Source organism: Cervus elaphus, chromosome 14 (assembly GCF_910594005.1).
Source record: "Cervus elaphus chromosome 14, mCerEla1.1, whole genome shotgun sequence".
Lineage (NCBI taxonomy): Eukaryota > Metazoa > Chordata > Mammalia > Artiodactyla > Cervidae > Cervus > Cervus elaphus.
The window spans coordinates 33,423,505-33,436,939 of NC_057828.1; the positions used below are offsets into that span (position 1 = coordinate 33,423,505).

Here is a 13,435-nt window from a genome sequence, read left to right on the forward strand (position 1 = left end):
ATTGTACTTTTGATTTACATTTCCCTAATAATTAGTGATGTTGAGCATCTTTTCATGTTTTTGTTGGCCATCTGTATGTCTTCTCTGGAGAAATGTCTATTAGATCATCTGCTCGTTTTTTCATTGGGCTTTTTTTTTTTTAAATTTTAAGCATGAGCTTATGTTTTGGAGACTAATCTCATGTCAGTTGCTTCATTTGTAAATATTTTCTCCCAATCTGAGGCTTGTCTTTTCATCTTGTTTATGGTTTCCTTTGCTGTGCAAAAGCTTTTAAGTTTAATTAGGTCCCATTTGTTTTTGTTTTTATTTTCATTATTCTAGGAGGTGGATCAAAACAGATTTTGCTGCCATTTGTGTCAAAGAGTGTTCTGCCTATGTTTTTCTCAAGGAGTTTTACAGTGTCCGGCCTTACATTTAGGTCTTTAATCCATTTTGAGTTCATTTTTGTGTACGGTGTTAGGAAGTATTTTAATTTCGTTCTTTTACAGGAAGCTGCTCAGTTTTCCCAGCACCATTTATTGAAGATACTGTCTTTTCTCCATTCCCTCCTCTGTCATAGACCAATAGGTGTGCGCGTTTCCCTCTGGGCATTGATCTATATTCCTGTTTCTGTGCCTGTACCATGCTGTCTTAATGAATAGCTTTGTACTATAGTCTGAAGTCAGGGAGCCTGATTCCTCCAGCTCTGCTTTTCTTTCTCAAAATTGCCTTGGCTATTCGAGGTGTTTTGTGTTTCCACACAAATTATAAAACTTTTGTTCTAACTATGTGAAAAATGCCACTGGGATAGGGATTGCACTGAGTCTGTAGACTGCTTTTGGTAGTATAGCCACTTTCACAATATTGATTCTTGCAATTCAAGAACATCGTATATCGTTCCGTTTGTGTCATCTTTGATTTCTTTCATCAGTATAATTTTCTGAATAGAGGTTTTTTTGCTTTGCTAGGTAGCTTTATTCCTAGGTATTTTGCTATTTTTGTTGCAATGGTAAATGGGACTGTTTCCTTAATTTCTCTTTTTGATCTTTCACTGTCAGTGTATAAGAGTGCAAGAGATTTCTATGCATGAATTTTTATATCCTGTAACATTACCAAATTCACTAATTAGTACCAGCAATTTTCTGATAAAATTGATAACTGGTAAAACTGATAAACCTTTAGCCAGACTCAGAAAAAAAAGGAGAGGACTCAAATCAATAAAATAAGAAATGAAAAATGAGAAATTCCAACTGACACTGCAGAAATACAAAGGGTCACAAGAGACTACTATAAGCAACTATATGCCAATAAAACAGACAACCTGGAAGAAATGGACAAATTCTTAGAAAGGTACACTTTCCTTCACTGAAGGAAACACCTTCCAACACTGACCCAGGAATAAACAGAAAATATGGACAGGCCTATCACAAGTAATAAAACTGTAATTAAAAATCTCCAACAAAGGGCAGCCTGGGGTGCTGAAAGATACGCACACAAACCTCGGCAGAGCAGACGGTGGGGTCAGGGAACAGAAAAGTGACAGAGCCTCTGCCTAGCGAGCTTTTGCCTGCAGCACAGGGTGGGCCTGCAGGCAGAAGCTACAGCAAAGATCCCGGGGAGAAGCAGGGGGCTGGCAGCAGTGAGGATGCGTGCTAAGAGGGCTACTTTGACGCAGCTGTGGAAATACCACTGCCTAAGCCACTGCCAAAGCCGAGGACTACCGAAGGCCATACTGAATCCATAGACACCCAAAACCTACTACTGGAGACTGTGCTGCCTTTCAGAGAGATGAGATCCAGCTCCACCGATATGAACACAGGCACAAGTCCCCCCAGCCAGGAAGCCGTCACAGGACACTAGTCCAAGCCCATCCACTGGGGACAAACTCCACAACTAAGAACAAGAAGCATCTTGAGAACTTTTTTCTTTCTTTCTTTTAAATCACAGTTTTTATTCCTCCTACATACTTCAACCTTTATGTTGGCTTTTTGCGGAGTTATGGATTTTTCCTTTAAGATTTTTTCCTTCCTTTTTTGTAATTTTATTTTTTTTTGTTCTGTTTTTTTATTGTTATTTTCCTGCTGTAGCTATTCCTTAATATATACAAATCTTTTTCATATGTCTGTTTATCTTTGCTTTTCTATTTTTTCTTTTAATCCTTTCCTTCACCCCTTCCTTTTCTCTTTTCTCTCCCTTCTTTTTTTCCCCCTTCACTCTCTTTTGTCACCATGTACGTTAATTTGTTATGTTTTCTCTGCTATATTCCCCAGCTGGCACTCCGCTCTGGCTCACTTTTCTGATCTGAGTGTTAAATTAGCTCTGTTTTTAATTGATCAATATAATTTTGGGTTTCCTTTGCTCACCAAGTGAGTCTCTTGTACTTTCTTTTCTTTGGAATACTTTGATTATATTTGTGTGTCTGTAGGGGTGTGTGTGTGTGTCCCATTGTTATTCTAATTACCTGCGTGATCCTGTATTTTCCATTTATCTGGGTTCGTCTTTTATTTCATGTTACGTTTTGCTTTTTGTCTTGGTGTGTTTGCTTTAATCCCCTTTAATCCCATAACAAACAACTCATGGAATCTCAGTCCTCCATCCAAGGACTGGGCCTGAACCACTGAATTGGGAGCACTGAGTCCGGGATCTCAGACAGCCAGAGAACTCCAAACCCCAGGGGTACTAATTACTGAGACCTTTCAGGAAAGCCTACACTTGTGCACAAAGTCTGGTAACACCCAGCTGCTGATGGCATCTAGTGCGGGACACTTTACCCAAACAACAAGCAAGACAAAAACATGAAAACAATCATCAGCAACAGGACTCCCACAGACACTCCAAAACATACCACCTCACACAGCCCTGCCCATCAGGGGAAAAAAAGAAAGAAAGAAAAAAAACTTACCTGCTCAGAGTAGAATGCAAACACAAGTCACACTCAACAAGAAGTCAACACAAACAACTGAACCAACCTTTCCCACCAAGGGCAAAAACCAAAAGGAAGAAGGAACATGACCCTAAAGCCTTGGAAAAGGAGACCTCAAACAGAGCAAACTAGGGAAGGAAAAAAGAGAAGACAGAGAAATGCAGCACAAATGACAGAACTAGGTAGAAACTCACAAGGCCAAATAAATAAAGAGGAAATAGGCAAGCTACCTGAAAAAACAAATTCAGAATAATGATAGTAAAGATGTTCCTATCCCTCGAAAATAGAGAAAATGCAAGAAGCAATTAATTATCAAGGACATAGAAGAAGTAAAAAATAAACAGATGAACAACATAATTACTGAAATTAAAAATACTCTAGAAGGAACCAATATTAGAATAACTAAGGCAGAACAACGGATAAGTGAGATGGAAGATAGAATGGTGGAAATAACTGCTGAAGAGCAGAATAAAGGAAAAAGAATGGAAAGAATTGAGATACCCTCAGGGACCTCTGGCACAATATTAAACATACCCTCGAGTTATAGGTGTCCCAGAGGAAGAAGAGACAAAGAAAGGAACTGAGAAAAATTTTGAAGTGATTTTAGTAGAAAACTTCCCCAGTATGGGAAAGGAAATAGTCAATCAAGTCCAAGAAGCAAAAAGTGTCCCATATAAGATAAACCCAAGGAGAAACATGTTGAGACACATACTAAATAAGCTAACAGAGTTTAAACACAAAGAAAGAATATTAAAAACAGCAACGGAAAAGCAACAAGTAACATACAAGAGAAAAATCCATACAATTAACAGCTGATCTTTCAGTAGAAACTCTGCAGGTCAGAAGGCAATGGCAGGATATATTTAAAGTACTGGGAAAAAAATCTACAACCGAGATTACTCAGCAAGGATCTCATTCCAAATTGATGGAGAAATCAAAAGCTTTACAGATAATCAAAAGTTAAGAGAATTGAGCACCCAACAAACTAGTTTTATAACAAATACTAAAGGTATTTATATAGGCATTAAAGACAAGAGACAGGAAAGATTACAAAAACAAACCCAGAACAATTAACAAAATGCCAAAAGGAACATATATAATTACTTTAAATGTAAATGGATTAAACACTCCAATCAAAATACATACTGGCTGAATGGATAAAAAAACAAGACCCATATATATGCTGTCTACAAGAGAGCCACTTCAGACCTAGAGATACACACAGACTGAAAGTAAAAGGACGGAAAAAGATATTTCATGCAAATGGAAGTCAAATGAAAGCCAGAGTGGCAATTCTCATTTCAGACAATATAGACTAAGAATATTATAAGAGATAAAGGAGGATACTACATAATGATCAAGGGATCAGCCAAGAAGACATAATTAATTGTAAATATTTATGCACCCAACATAGGAGCACCTCAGTATGTAAGGCAAACACAAACAGACATAAAAGGGGAAATTGACAGCAACACAATAATAGTAGGGGACTTTAACACCTCACTTACACCAATGGACACATCATCAAAACAGAAAGTCAATAAGGAAAGACAAATGTTGAATGAAACATTAGACCAAATGGATCTAACTGATATCTTCAGTTCTTCCATCCAAATGCAGAATACACTTTCTTCTCAAGTGCATATGGAACATTCTCCAGGATAATCTTGGGTCACAAATCAAGCCTCAGTAAATTTAAGAAAATTGAAATTGTATCAAGCATTTTCTTTCACCATAATGCTATGCAGCTAGATATCAATTATAGGAGAAAAACTGCAAAAAACACAAACACATGAAGATTAAACAATACATTTCTAAGTAACAAAAAGGTTACTGAAGAAATAAAGGAACTCAAAAGACTGCTAGAAACAAATGACAAATAAAACACAATGACCCAAAACCTATGGGATGCAGCAAAAGCAATTTTAAGATGGAAGTTTATAGCAATACGATCCCACCTCAAGAAACAAGAAAAACACTGAATAGATAACCTAACTCTACACCTAAAGCAGCTGGAAAAAGAACAGAAAAATCCCAAAGTTAGTAGAAGGAAAGAAATAATAAAGATCAGAGCATAACTGGAAAAGAAATGAAGGAAACAACAGTATAGTAAAGATTAATAAAACTAAAAGCTGGTTCTGTGATAAGATAAACAAAACTGACAAACCATTAGCCAGACTCATCAAGAAAAATGGGGAAAAACATCAACAAAATTAGGAACGAAAAAGGAGAGGTCACAATAGACAATGCAGAAACACAAATGCTCATAAGAGACTATTATGAGCAACTATACACTAATAAAATGGACAACCTAGAGGAAATGGACAGATTCATAGGAAAGTTCAACCTTCCAAGACTGAACCAGGAAGAAATAGAAATTATGAACAGGCAATTACAAACAATGAAATTGAAACTGTGATAAAAAATCTCCCAAGAAAAAAAAGACAAAACCCCAGGGCCAGATGGCTTTATAGGTGAATTCTATCAAACACATACAGAAGTGTTAATGCCTATCCTTCTGAAACTCTTCCAAAATATTGCAGAGGAAGGAACACTTCCAAACTCATTCTACGAGGCCACAATCAACCTGATACTAAAACCAGACAAAGATATCATAAAAACAAAATTATAGGCCAGTATCACTGATGAACATAGACACAAAAATCCTCAACAAAATTCTAGCAAACAGAATTCAACAAGACATTAAAAAGATCATACACCATGACCAAGTGAGGTTTATCCCAGGGATGCAACACATTCTTCAATATATGCAAATCAATCAATGTGATACCCCAAATTAACAAACTGAAAGATAAAAACCATAGGATAATTTCAACACATGCAGAAAAAAACTTTGAACAAAATTCAGTTCAATCATCATAATTTATGATAAAAAATTATGATAAATAATTTATGATAAAAACTCTTTGAAAAAAGGGCATAGAAGGAACCTATCTTAACATAATAAAGGTCACATACAACAAACCCACAGCAAACATTATTTTCATTGGTGAGAAACGAAGCATTCCCTCTACAATCAGGAACAAGACAAGGGTGCCCACTCTTGCCACTATTATTCAACATAGATTTGGAAGTCCTAGCTACAGCAATCAGAGAAGATATTAAGAAGAGGTGGCAAGAATACACAGAAGAACTATACAAAATAGATCTTCAGGGCTCAGATAACCACAATGGTGTGATCACTCACTTAGAGCCACACATCCTGGAATGTGAAATCAAGTGGGCTTTAGGAAGCATCACTATGTACAAGCTAGTGGAAGTGATGGAATTCTAGTTGAGCTATTTCAAATCCCAAAAAATGATGGTGTTAAAGTGCTACACTCAGTATGCCAGCAAATTTGGAAAACTCAGCAGTGGCTGCAAGACTGGAAAAGGTCAGTTTTCATTCCAATCCCAAAGAAAGGCAATGCCAAAGAATGCTCAAACTACCACACAATTGCATTCATCTCACACGCTAGCAAAGTAATGCTCAAAATTTTCCAAGCCAGGCTTCAACAGTATGTGAACTGTGAACTTTCAGATGTTCAAGCTGGATTTAGAAAAGGCAGAGGAACCTAAGATCAAATTGTCAACATCCGTTGGATCATTGAAAAAGCAAGAGAGTTCCAGAAAAACATCTATTTCTGCTTTACTGACTATATATCAAAGCCTTTGACTGTGTGGATCACAACAAACTGTGGAAAACTCTTAAAGAGATGGGAATACCAGACCACCTGACCTGCCTCCTGAGAAATCTGTATGCCGGTCAGGAAGCAACAGTTAGAAATGGACATGGAACAACAGACTGGTTCCAAATAGGAAAAGGAGTACATCGAGGCTGTATATTGTCACCCTGCTTATTTAACTTACATACAGAGTACATCATGAGAAATGCAGGGCTGAAAGAAGCACAAGCTGGAATCAAGATTGCCAGGAAAAATATCAACAACCTCAGATATGCAGATGACACCACCCTTATGGCAGAAAGCAAAGAAGAACTAAAGAGCCTCTTGATGAAAGTGAAAGAGGAGAGTGAAAAAGTTGGCTTTTTTTTTTTTTTGAGTTTTACTCAACATTTAGAAAACTAAGATCATGGCATCTGGTCCCATCACTTCATGGCAAATAGGGAAACAATGGAAACCGTGACAGACTTTATTTTTGGGGGGCTCCAAAATCACGGCAGATGGTAACTGCAGCCATGAAATTAAAAGACGCTTGTTCCACTGGAAGAAAAGCTATGACCAACAGCATATTAAAAAGCAGAGACATTAAGTTGCTGACAAAGGCCCCTTTAGTCAAAGCTATGGTTTTTCCAGTAGGCATGTATGGATGAGAGAGTTGGACTACAAAGAAAGCTGAGCGCTTTCATCAAAGAATTGATGCTTTTGAACTGTGGTGTTGGAGAAGACTCTTGAGAGTCCCTTGGACTGCAAGGAGATCCAACTAGTCAATCCTAAAGGAAATCAGTACTGAATATTCATTGGAAGGACCGATGCTGAAGCTGAAACTCCAAGGAAGAACTGACTCATTGGAAAAGACCCTGATTCTGGGAAAGATTGAAGGCAGGCGGATAAGGGGTTGACAGAGGATGAGAGATGGTATCACCGACTCAATGGACATGAGTTTCAGCAAGCTCCGGCAGTTGGTGATGGACAGGGAAGCCCGGCCTGCTGCAGTCCATGGGGTCGAAAAGAGTTGGACATGATTGAGCAACTGAACTGAACACCATGATCAAGTGGAATTTATCCCAGGGATACAAGGATTCTTCGCAAATCAATCATTGTGATGTACCATATAAACAAACAAGAAAAAAACCATATGAACATCTCAGCAGATGCAGAAAAAGCTTCTGACAATATCCAACATCCATTTATGACTTTTGTTTGCCCAGACTTTACATTTAAACTGCCTTTATATGTACAATCATAATAAAAACCCTTTACTAAACCACATGCAGATTTTTGGTTGAAAAGAAGATAAGGACGATCAAACCCAGAGGGGCTGCTGGATTGACCAGTCTGTGTGCTGAGCCTTGAGGTATTTATGGTGAAGGCTCTGCTCTGAGACCCTGCAGGCCCAGGTCAAGGGATGTGGGTGGAGCATCCTCCTCTTAACCCCTTACCAGCTCTGAGATATAGTGACATTCATTTCACATAAAATGGCTAAGGCCTTTTTACTACTGGAAACAATTTGACATTAATTTTCAAGAGGTGCCATCTTTCAGTTCAATGTGTTTCACGGGTCACATGATCTTCGATTACCAAGGTGACACTCAGGACAATTTTATGGCAAATTGAATCCCAAATTACAGCCCCTGAAGGAGTCTGCATTAACAATGGTCTGTAAGAGCCCAGCAGGGGGTCTGAGCCAGGTTATATTGCGATCAAATGCAGTCACTAACATAACATTTCAGTGGGAACAAGAGGAATGTATTGTTAAGACACATGCTTTTCTTTTCCCTTCAGAAAAGGAGGGCTCAAATCACCATGGACATGGAATAATAAAGATAGAATTATTTTTGCATGAATTGTGATTTCCTCCTGGCTGAGTTAAGAAACATGACCCACAATGAGAGAACGGGAATTACTCACCCTTCCTATTCTTTTCCCCTCCTCTCCTCTCTCTCTTTCATTAACCTGATTGTTTTAGTTCTACTGTAGGCGTTTTACTCCTTACATTTGATAAACCAGTGTCATTGGAATAACAGAGCACGAGAAAGTCTGACTGGGTTTCTAAGCCAAACCTGTAAAAATAACAAGCATCATCCACAGACTACTTTCTGAGGTATTTCATGATGTGAATCCTCTGCACACAGCAATGTGCTGAGTTTTGCAAGATCCTAGTAAGACAGGCTTCCTACCTTTTGAGAACCTCCTATAGAAACCAGTGGAGAAGGCAATGGCACCCCACTCCAGTACACTTGCCTGGAAAATCCCATGGACAAAGGAGCCTGGTGGGCTGCAGTCAGCCCATGGGATCACAAAGAGTCGGACACGACTGAGCAACTTCACTTTCACTTTTCACTTTCATGCACTGGAAAAGGAAATGGCAACCCACTCCAGTGTTCTTGCCTGGAGAATCCCAGGGACGGCGGAGCCTGGCAGGCTGCCGTCTATGGGGTCACATAGAGTCAGACACGACTGAAGTGACTTAGCAGCAGCAGCAGCAGCATAGAAACCAGATAATAACACTGATTTCACGTGGCTGCACATGCATTTACAATCACAAATATGAAACAAATATAAGAGATAAAAAAGTTGATTGTGCCCCATCAAGCAAAATTCCCCCATGATTTAAGTAGTTCTCTCATACATTAAATATTGGATGATTAGTGAATTTTTATGATTCTTCAGGGAGCATGGACTTATCACATTGTAAGCACATGTAAAAACTATATTCTGGAACTTCATTCTATTGGTTCATATTTCTTATGTATAGAATATACATTTCTAACTAATCTAAAAGAATAAATGTTATTCAGTTTTTTCCTGTTCTGCCTTTCTTTAAAAACTTCAAATTAACTGCTATGTGATATGTGACTACTGAACGCATTTAACCACTGAAAATATGCCTATTTTGTGCAAGGCTCTGTTCTAGATACTGGGAAATAGTCACTGCAAAGCCCATCAGAGCTCACTGCCCAGTAGTGAAGACATAGAACAGACAAAACAATGATGTGTGATTTTCAGTCACTAAGTACTCGTCTCCTGGGTGCTGAAGACATAGAATGAGCCTTCTAGAGATTCACTGTCAATTCCCAGAAAATGGAAGGTATAGACTCGAGAGAGAGCAAGTGAGCACGCGTGAGAGAGGAGTTAGGAAAGTGAAGAAATTAACTACTATGGGGTGAATTCTGTCTCCCTTCCCCAAGTTTGTACGTTGAAATCCTAATCCCCAGTACCTCAAAATATGACTGCATTTGGACACAGGGCTTTCACAGAGGTGACTGAGTTAAAATGAGGCTACTAGGGATGGGTCCTAATCCAATCTGACTGTTGTCCTTAAAAGAAGAGGAAATTTGAACATACAAAGAAATACCAGAGGGGTGTGTGCATGGAGAAAAGACCACGTGAGGACACAGCAAGAGGGTGGCCGTCGGCAAGCCAAGGGGAGAGGCCTTCAGAGAAAACCTACCCTGCCAGCACGTCAGCACTGGTCTTCCAGCCTCCAGGAGGGAAAGTTGTTTCAGCCTGTGGTATTTTGTTACTGCAGCCCTAGCAAACTAATATGTTAACCATTCTGTTGGGATTTTTAAGAAAAAACAATCTCAAAGTTCCAGAAGACTTGCAAGTACAGGACAAAAAAAAAAAAATTTCCTGAATTATTTCAGACTAAGTTGTTGACACACCAGAAAGTTCCTGAGAGTTTTCTATAAATGATACAAATATTCTTGCAGCTGTTGCCTGAGGATGTGGGATGTTAGTGAAAAACATCACAGGAGATTTTCTTGTGTCCTGTCTCTACCATAAGCTTTGTGGCTTTGGGTAAATTACCTCTGCATCCAGTGACAACGGGGCTAAATAACTTCTGAGTTTGCTTCCAACACATTTTGTGATTTTATTTCTGAGGGACATTTTTTTCTACCATGAGGGTTAAAGGGCAAAAATGGTTCCGTACTGTCCACCGGTGCCAAGGGCACCTGCCCGCCATCTGACCCTGAGCTTGTCAGCCTGTGGCCTTTGACAGGGTGTCCAGCCTTATCTTCCTCCAACTGACCAGAAGCCTCCTACCTGCAGCCAAGCCCAGCTCCTAGCAGTCTCTTTCCTCATGCCCCTGGGCTCATGTTACTCACTGTGCCAAATGCCCTTCTGCCTTCCCCGCTATGCTCTTGGAAACTTTCTGCTCACTCTTTCTGATCATTCCAAGGAGACCTCTGTGCTGCTTAAGCATCTCTTGACTCCCTGCAAACCTTATCACAGCAATGTAATTGCTTCTCTATTTGTCATTCTCCCCATTAGACTCCAGATCTCTAGAGGAAAGGACTTGGGTTTCTTCCTTTCCTGCAGCCTCAGATACTGCTGCTAAGCATGGCTCACAATAGGTCATCAGTGGATAAACATGCCTTAGGAACTGCGGGCTAGACACTGTGCTGGGCTGAGTGGAGAATGATCCTGCTCTTGGGGAGAAAGATAATAAAAGAGCTAACTAACCACAACAGAAGAGTGACCGACCATCATTGTGACAGAGGTATGCTAGAGGGGAAAAGGAAGTTCACCAGAGAGTACTTTTCAGACCTGGAAAACCTTCCATTAAGCTAGGCTGATGCACACTTGGACTTCACCAATAGTACTTTGCCAGGGGCAGGTAGTGAAGAAATGTTTGCTAGACTCTAAGCTCGTGAAGGACTTAAGACCATGACTGCCCTCATTAACTGCTGTCTCCCCAGCTGACACACTGTGGTAACCAATAAATATTTGTGCAATGAGTGCATGAATGAACCAACAACCAGGTCCTCCTTCCTGTTCTTTTCAAATGCTTTTCCTACCTTCCCTTTCACCTTCTGATTTGTCCTTGTCCAAAGATGTGAGCTAATACTTAACCTAAAGGAGGTGGTGATGAAGATCAAAGACATTAACAAATATGAAAGCACTTACTACAGTATAAAGTGCTCTATAAACATGAGTCACTACTTACCGCGTCTTCCCTTCCGTGGGGCATGTTGGCTGAAGCCATTCTGGGCTGACCTGGCTGGGGTTCAGAAGCCCTTAGGACCTTATATTTTCCTGTCAATGCAAAAGAAAAAGAAAAAAAAAAAAAAAAACGACTCAAGCCTTTTCAATTTACCATTCTTTAGATGTGTCCTACGTTTTAATAAGGACCTTAGAGATTCCTTCCTTTGCAACCAGAAAAGAATAATTTGGGTGCAGTAATTAGGGTTCACGCAGTCACTGCTCCTGTGGACAGTCCTAATGAGGGTTTTTCTTTTTTCTTATTGAGCTCTCCCAAAGGGAGCTCTGATTAGAGAGAAAGGAGTTCCACAGTCATGGTGGGAGGCAGCCTGTATTAGTCAGGGTTCTCCAGAGAAACAGAACCAATAGGGTGTGTGTACATACGGAAAAAAGATGTCTGTTCACTGCTGTGGGTCACACAAGAGTACGCAGGGGTTGAACCATGCTTAAATCATGAGCTGGGGCCGGTAAGAGGGGCTGCCACCGGCCTGCAGCCTGAGATGGCTCAGGAGGCTACAGGGAGGTGTATCGTGGAGCAAAGCCCCTCCGCCTGTCTGTGCCTGAGTGAACTGAAACGCTCCATCAGGGACAAGGAGAAGCCTCCTTCCCTGCCAAGAACTCCTGAACCGAAAAGTCCCCAATTATCTGCTGGGGCGCAGCCAGAGGGAGACTGGACAAACCAGGTGACCTCATGCAAAGTGCGAGAAGCCTGAGGGTTCAAGTCACTCCCTTCTCCAGGCTTGGGTAGCGCGTCTAAGGCGCTCGTTTTGGCCTTTTATAGCACGGTCTTCCTTGTCTATTAAAAAAAAAAGCACCTGATGCTGAGTGAAGTGGGTTTCCCAGGTGGCGCGAATGATTAAAAAAAACCTGCCAATGTTGGAGACACAAGAGCCACAAGTTCAATCCCTTGGTTGGGAAGATCACCGGAGGAGGAAATGGCAACCCACTCCAGTATCTTTGCCTGGAGACTCCCACGGGAGAGGAGCCTAGTGAGCTACAGTCCATGGGATCGCACAGAGTCGGACACGACTGAAGCCACTCAGCACACAGCTAAGTGAAGTGGAGAAGGACGGGGATGATGACATTATTGCCTACCCCTGCCGCCCCTGATACAGCCACCAGGTGAAAACAGTTGGCAAAGGCGGGGAGACGGAGCGGGGGAAAGCGGTAAAATCAGTTCAGGTTTTCAGGTGTCCAAAATAGGAAACTCAGGAGGCAGGGCCTAGGGGGCTGAGAGAGGCTGTGGAGAAGGTAAAACTGATCTCCCCTCAGTCTCTGAACCTTTCTTACCTCCAGTCCCCTCCACCTTTTTGCCTTGCCCTCGAGGCAGGTCCAGCTTCTAAAACTAAGACGCTTCCTTTCTCCTCCACAGTTAAAAAACTTTCCAGAAAGATCAGCAGCCTGAAGCTGGTGTGTCTTGGTAACCCAGCGCTGAAGTTGCTCAAGCCGAGGGCAGCTGCACCGTCCCACGGGATCTGGGTGACCAGCACCTCCGAGGGCGCCGAGGCACACGGTGGATCGTTGTGCTCTGCGAAGCGCAGTCCCGGCCCCCAGCAGCCCCGCGTCCACGTGCAGACTGCGGGCGGGCGCGGAGGATCGCGTCACTCTTCCCCGCCCCGACCCGCCCTCCGCCCGGCTGAGCCGGGACCCTGGCGCCGCGCGCCCATCACGCCTGTGAACCGCGGTGGAGTCCCCGGCGGCCACACATTAGTTCAGGGTCTGGCTGCCCCTCCTCTGACGGGCACGTGTGCGTGCACAGTGCGGACTCAAGCCGTAATTGTTCATTTTTCACTTGTATTCGACAAAGACTCCATTACCACCTCGGCTCGCCCCGGGGGCGGTAGCCGCAGGAGAAGCGGGCGAG

General features: G+C 41.6%; 1 long non-coding RNA gene across 1 annotated transcript in view; it reads right to left on the bottom strand.

The window, feature by feature from the left end:
• Positions 1-13,435, bottom strand: part of LOC122707865 — a 62,205-nt gene extending 48,770 nt beyond the window's left edge. The window contains exons 1-2 of the long non-coding RNA XR_006344937.1: positions 12,862-13,435; positions 11,537-11,625 (exon numbers count right to left, since the gene is read on the bottom strand). This is a non-coding gene — a long non-coding RNA (uncharacterized LOC122707865). The remainder of the gene's footprint in view (positions 1-11,536; positions 11,626-12,861) is intronic.